Source organism: Lagopus leucura, unplaced genomic scaffold (assembly GCF_019238085.1).
Source record: "Lagopus leucura isolate 7727_CA_CO unplaced genomic scaffold, USGS_WTPT01 Super-Scaffold_739, whole genome shotgun sequence".
NCBI classification, from domain to species: Eukaryota; Metazoa; Chordata; class Aves; order Galliformes; family Phasianidae; genus Lagopus; species Lagopus leucura.
Genome location: NW_024962255.1, coordinates 14,335,327 through 14,342,309, shown reverse-complemented (window position 1 = coordinate 14,342,309; position 6,983 = coordinate 14,335,327).

Here is a 6,983-nt window from a genome sequence, read left to right as displayed (position 1 = left end):
TCCTTAGTCACAAATTGCCTTGGAGATTCCAGGTGCACGTGGTGCAACCTATTCCCTAAGCGTAGCATGTTCAAAAAATGAAACGTGGATTCTTGGTATGTAACTCTGATGAGACAGCTTTGTCCAGACATGCTGAGAGTGGGTTTCAGGTCTGAGTAATCTCATGGTATATTCAGTGCCAAGTCTAGACTTACAATGGAGCTGAGAGCCAGAAAATGGATTGATGTTTGCTGTCTTCTTGGTACAGGCTCGTTGGCATTGCAGATGGAGGAACTTGAGAACTGCCATGCTGGCGCTGTTGTTCTGGTGTCTGTGCTGCTGACCATGGTCAGTAACAAACATCTTAAAGGAATGTAAGCTGAATGTGTGCTCCCCATTTCTAGGATGCATTTTCTGCCCCCCAGACGAGTTGTTTAATCTCTTTGCTCCTCAGATAAATCTTGGCTGGAAGCCCAAAGCATGAAGTTTTATGTCTTTTCCAAAAATATTTCTTTTCTTACAATGTAGATTATCTCTGGTGGTGGTTATCCTTTTTTTTATGCAACTATCCAATGTTCTCTTTAAGTCTTCTGTGCTCTTTGCCTCCAAGTGTTGTGATAATGAGTGAAACAGAATAAATAATGAGAATAACTGCAACTTGTAACTTGAACTGGTTTGAAATATGTCCCCTTTTCATATTTTCTGAGCCAGCCTGGGGGAAGTTTGCCCAACCACAGGCTCAGGTGCAGTTGTTCTGAGGCACTTGAAACATCTGGTCCCATGGCACTGCAGCTACAGCCTACTGTCCGCATAGAAGTAATCAAGCACACTTTGTGTTGTAAAACCCCACAACAACTAAACAATGCCTCATAATCCACGGGAATGTTCCATACCACCTCGGGGCAAGTGCCTTTTAATGGCTTTTTTACTCTGAGTTTGATCAGATTCCAGACTCTTTTAAGATGAGAGCACCATAAATGTTGGAAATGAGGTACTCTATTTCAGGGAAAATACAAAAGCCAGACTGCCATAGTTCTGTGAAGTAGAAACAGAGTTGTTACACTACGAGAGATAGCAGGGCTGCCTTAATAGATGGCATTCAAGTGCAGCTGTTTATGGGTCTTAACTGGTGTTGGCCCACAAAACACATACTTAGAAAGGAAATCAGGGAAAGCTAACACATGCCTGGGGGCTTTGAAGTTGTTATTATCAGCCACGTACAAAAGAACGGGAGATCCTCTCTAGTCCAGCAAGTACTGAGAAATGAATTGAGTTTGGCTGGCGCATACATCAAAGGTCTTCACTTGTAATTTGCTTAAGAGATTAGAAATGAAATATGAGGGAATTATTGAGGAAGAGCAAGCTGCTGGATTTTTCCCCCTTGCAGCAGGAGAGAACAATTGAGCGTGTATTCTGGCTGAAAGTGATTACTGGAAAGCTTTCTGACAACCTTGAGCAAAACAGCGGTTGCATCTTAGTTTCACTGACATCAAATAAGCATTTGATTTACTGAGACCCGATTGGACCTGTCCAGTGCCAAGGAGTATCTTTGAGACACAAACAAACTTGATAAAGCTCTTCATTTACAGAGCCACAATCTCTAAAGCACTGCATTGCCAGACCATGAAATGTGCTCTGCGTTTTAGCTACCAGAAATATTTTACTTCAGAAGTAAATGAACAGGACCTAGCGACAAACATTTGAAGCTTGCTACTGTTTCTCTTGCTGTCAAATGTGATTTTTGCTTTGGATGTTCAAGAGACTGAAACCACTAGGAGGGCGGCAACATTGTCTGGTGATTAAGCTGTGGTTGGACTGAGAGATAGGAAGGCTTGACAACAGCTGTGATCTTTCTGGAACAAAACTGACTATGAATGCTTTTGAGGTGAAAGTAAAGATTTCTAGTGAAGAGAGCTTCCTGAAACAGCTTACAGCAGAAATGCAGAGCGTGAAAAACCTTTGATTTTTCAGAGTTTTAAGGAAAGAAAAAACGAGATGAATTTTTTAAAGGGATTCAGAGATGTTGGCAGAGGTGCGTAGGTCAAGTAAGTCTTCCATCGCGTGTCCCTTGCTGCTGCCAAGTCAGAGATTTCATGGAATGACTTGGAGCTTCTGGATCAAGACAAGATACCTTAAATAAAAGATCCTGACCTTTTTTGGAACAAACACAGGATCTGATAGGTGTTAGTCTGCAGGCCTTATGACCTAAAATCACAATCTGTGATTCTGTGAAATGGAAGATGCTGACTGCGGATAACTTGCATGCTCATTTCTGACCTTTCTTTGATAGTGTAAAATTTGTACAATTTGCTGACTGTATTCAGCATGCTCTTTATTGCTTTTTCTCCCCCTCAGCACAGGAACTGTTACTGCGTGTTCTCAGTCCACGCCATCTCATTTAGGTTGGGATTTAACCTGCCCTTTTATGCTCTGAATGGAGAATGTTAAAAGTTTCTGTCTGTAACTCACTGTACACAGAGCAGAAGACCATCAGTCCAGCTTAGTTATTGTTTTAAATAGCTGAGGCAGGAGAGTAACAAATGAGTGCATCTGTCTCCCAGTCAGAATTAATCATCAGTATTTATACACTGAGCATTGCTACTCTTAGTTTTCATGCAGTGTTAAAATATTCATTCTTGTGAGGCAAGCGTGGCTCTCCCGCACCTTTCAACCCATCCATATTACCATGCTAGCAATGAGAGTTTTTAGGAAAGCCTTCAGCATAATCCACTGCTCCTCCACTTAGACTCCAGGAATTTCTCCAGGAATCCATTCAGCAAGCTTCATTCCAGCCATTGCAGATGCTTATTTCAGTATGGATTATGGCCTCTATCCCATACATCTCACCATTTACAGATTGCGAAGTGACATCCAAATGTTATGAAAGAACATTCACGTTGAAGATCTCATGTGAATGAAAATGAACTCAGAGTGACAGCAGCCCTGAGACAAACGCCCTGTGCCAGAGAGGAGCGTGCAGGGGTGGAAGGAAACTCCCTGCCACAAGGAGGGCAGTGGCAGGGGATGGCAGGGCAAGGCAGGAGGAGCAGAACTGCAGGGTTGCTGGGTGGGTGGCCGCTGAGAGAGGCTGAGAAATCTTTCTGGAAAAGAGGACTTGTGTTCAAGATGCAGAACTGGATTCTTTCAGGAATTAGGGCAGGCGTTGTCTATTGCAACTGTAGCATTTACTGTTAGAAAAGTAGCATGTATAAGTAGTACATAAAATTACTGCTAAGCATATTTCTGAATTTCTGACTTTTTTCAGTGATGTGGAAAAGCCTAGTTTGAGAGGGAGAGAAAGTGAGCTATGCTGCACAGCACAGATAAGTCCAGCTTTACCTATTGACTTATCTCTTTAAAAAAAAAAGGAGGGAGAGAAGAGATTGGGGGAAACCAAAAGGAGGAAAGTCTTGAAAGTAGAATGCATCAAATATTGTTTCCTTGGAAACAAAAAGGAAGGCTACATCACAGGGTTCAAGGCTATAAATAGAAACCTAGCAGTGCAGATGCAGAAGAACTCTTGTTCCTAGAGGGAAAATTTAGAAATGAGCATGACCTCCCTTTAGAGCTGCTGTCACAATGCAGTCAGCACAGCCTGATCTGGAGGCCCAGCAGTAAATTTAGCTGCTGCTGTATGACAGTCTTCTCTCAATTAGCTGCAGCATTCAGCTCAGGGAACTGGTTCAGTTGGTGAGCAGAGGTGCAATTTTCAGGCTGCTATAAATACAGTCAGTGTCTCCAGAGCCCTGCTACACTGCAGTGGCAGAAATTACTGCTAGTCTTCCGCTTGCACCCTAAATCCTTCAGGCAGACATGACAGGGCAGTGAAAACCTCAAGCCCTTATTAATGCTTCTGAAAAGCAACCTGAACAAAGCATCACCATGATCAAGAGCAACAGGCAAAGTGGGAGCTCAGGCCTTCAGATATGATGAGCTGAGGCTCTCTGGGCTACTTTGGGGCATCTGTCCCTCACGGTTCCCACTGTGTCCTGCCCCATTTCCTCTCTCTTCGGTTGCCCAGCAGTGCAGTGGTTGTGGTCAGGGCTGAAGCATCCCTTGGCACCAGAGGAAGGTTTGGAGGAAAGCCTGGAGGACTGGTGAGGTGGCATCAGGCCAAGCACCACCCTACCCAGCTGCAGGCTGGTACCGGGCTGCATGACAGGGCTCATCTCACACCCTGCCAGTGTCAGGCCTGGGTTGTGAATCCTTCCTGAGTTATGGCTCTTGATGCCATTGATTATTGATGCTATTAGCTGCAAAACCGAATACTGTTGTGTTCATTCATTGTGACAAGTGTGTTCTTTCAGACAACGTCACTGTCCTTACTTTTGGGCAATGGGAAAGGTTCTCCCTGCTTTTACAGCATAAGTCTCCTCTGTGAGTGTGTATGTACCACGCTGCTGAAGGATAGCTTAGAATTGGATGATTCACACATCGTCATACAGGCTAATGCAGTTGAATCTTCCGTCTAAAGACTGAAGCCTTGTATAAATAGCATTATTATTTGGTCTTTCCAGATGTTAAAAATAAAGAAATCAATTGGTTATGGCACTGCGAGTAAATTATTTCTTTCAAATTGAGACGCAGGTTTGTTCCATCACTTTATATGTGATAACACAGGGCCTGATCACATTTCCCTTGCCTGGTGGGAATCACCCCAGTGTGAGTGACCTTAGTGTGGCTGACAGCTCACAAAGCACTGCTCCATAAGCTGGCAAAGCAGTGCTTGCGCTGCTGGTGAGTGAAGACCTTTGATAAATGTCCCAGTGTCAAGGATCTTGATAATATTGTAGTATATATGTATAGATGCACCTTTGCTTGGCACTGCTCACTTTAAGACACAGCCAAGTAAATGAAACAGTGTGTGCTCCCAGCTGCTTTAGCCCTAGGATGTGTCTATGGTGTACCAGGTGGCAGTGCTCTAGCTCTTGTAGCTTTTTCATGTCCCAGTGTGGTGCATACTGCTAAATCTACCACAGAAACTCAACTTTCCTTGGCAGAGGAGAGGAGAAATGTAAGTTTACTGCTCTTGTCAAGAAAATCATGAAAACAATGAATGTTAAGGTTAAATGATAAGAATAAAAAGATCTCACACTTTACAAAGCCAGCTCCATGATGAGGAAGGATGGGTACAACAGCTGAGTTCAGAACATCTGCTGCTGGCACAAGTCTTGCTCAGGTGGATAAAGGGGTGAGTTGTGTGTGTGTGCCTGAGTCTAGCTGTGATTCTGAAACCAAGTGCCTATTGCCATAGCAAACTTTATGATCCCACTTCTGTACTTGTCCAGTGCTAAAGAAAATCTGGATAAGGCTTCAACCTTGCATTTTGTGTAAATCTTTAATCTTAAGATCTACTTAGAAAAAAATTTAAAGATTTTGATTTTCCATGGGAAAAGTTCCAGATCTGCTTTAATGTAAATTTTCATGTTATGATGGTACTTCCTTTAGCTTGCTTGGGTTTGCTGCTGTAATCTCACATCTCTGTGAATCATTGTGCCTGCACAGTTGCCATCTTTTCAAAATATCTGCTATATATTGAAAGTTGCTATTTCAGTGTGCGCTGTTTGGCCGGTGTAACAAAAGCACTGCAAAAGTGCAAAAAGGAGAACTACTAGAATATACCAAATTCTTAGCTTGACATGATTTTTTCCAAGCAGACACTTTTTTTTTCTTTTTTTTCGCTCTCTCTCTCTCTCTTTTTTTTTTTTTTTTTTTTTTTTTTTAGCAAACCAGCATCTTTGTTGGCAGGCGAACATTCCTGAGCACTGGGATGACTGTCATGAGCATGGCCAGACTGATAAAGATGCATTAGTATTCATCTGTTGAAAAGCTTTTGTATGACTGGCCAGATGGATTGTTATTGCACTGATACTTGACATCTGATCAAAAGGATCTGGGATAGCAGAGATGCAGGTAAATTGACAATGTGTGTCTGTGGTGTGAAGGAGGATGGGTTAGAAGCTTGAAGATTTTGTGGTTGTAGTGATCTTAAAACCAGGTTGTAACTATATGAAAGCAGAACTGAGTCTAAACTACAATGCTTTATTTTATTTTTATTTTTCCCCATGAAAAAGGGCAGTAGGAGAAGACATCAGGTGAATTGTCGAGCTGTGACAGCTGATGTAAGGCAACTTTTGTTGGAAAACTCAAAGTATGCCTTTCTGCTATTGCCTTCTGCCAAACACTCCCTACCTCCTTTAAAACCCACAGGCAGCTACTCTGCCTCATCAGAAGATCTTTTAAATTTGAGCTGCTCTGTTATGCCAGCACTGTTTTCCTTGGTGCGGTTTTCATTTCTTATTACATGTTGTCTTCTTTGATTCATTCAAATGTGCAGGAAATGAAAAAGATGGTCAGCTTGATTAACAGTCAGTTGAGTGTTCCAGTCAGGTATCAGCTGATTACATGCAGGCAATTAACAGTTCCATCTGAGAAATGTACTGCATAGCCTTCAAATGTGCAGAGCTAGCAAGGCTGTGGTTCCCCAGGAGAGGCAGAGGAGAGTCACCAGGAGCCCTGCCTGGCAATGAGGACATTTCCTCACAAAGGAAGAGGTTCTCCTGAAAACCTCTCAGCCAGGCCACATTATTTTTTCTTGCAATCATTTTATTATTGCCCATTATAAACCACACCTTTCAGAAATGTTCCTCCTGTAGCCAAGTCACAGACTGGGCATGTCACTGCTACAAAAATGATGTGGCCAGTTGATAGCTGTATTTGCAAGGACAGAAGATTGTAAATGCAATTCAGTGAATAGAACAGAGGGTAAAAAGGAAATGTAATTGTCCAATAGCCTCTGATTAAAAATACTGATTCTGTCTTGTGAGAATGGCTAAGAAAAATGTCTTAGAGGCAAGCCCTGGGATCCTGCTGTGTCTCTCTTGTGAATGAGTAATGAAAAGTGGCCATTCATTGCTGAATGATTATTTTTCCCCTTCAATGGAGGGGGGGAGAAACCTCCAAAATCCAAGTCTTCTATGAGTCCAGCAGACTAAAAGCATCAG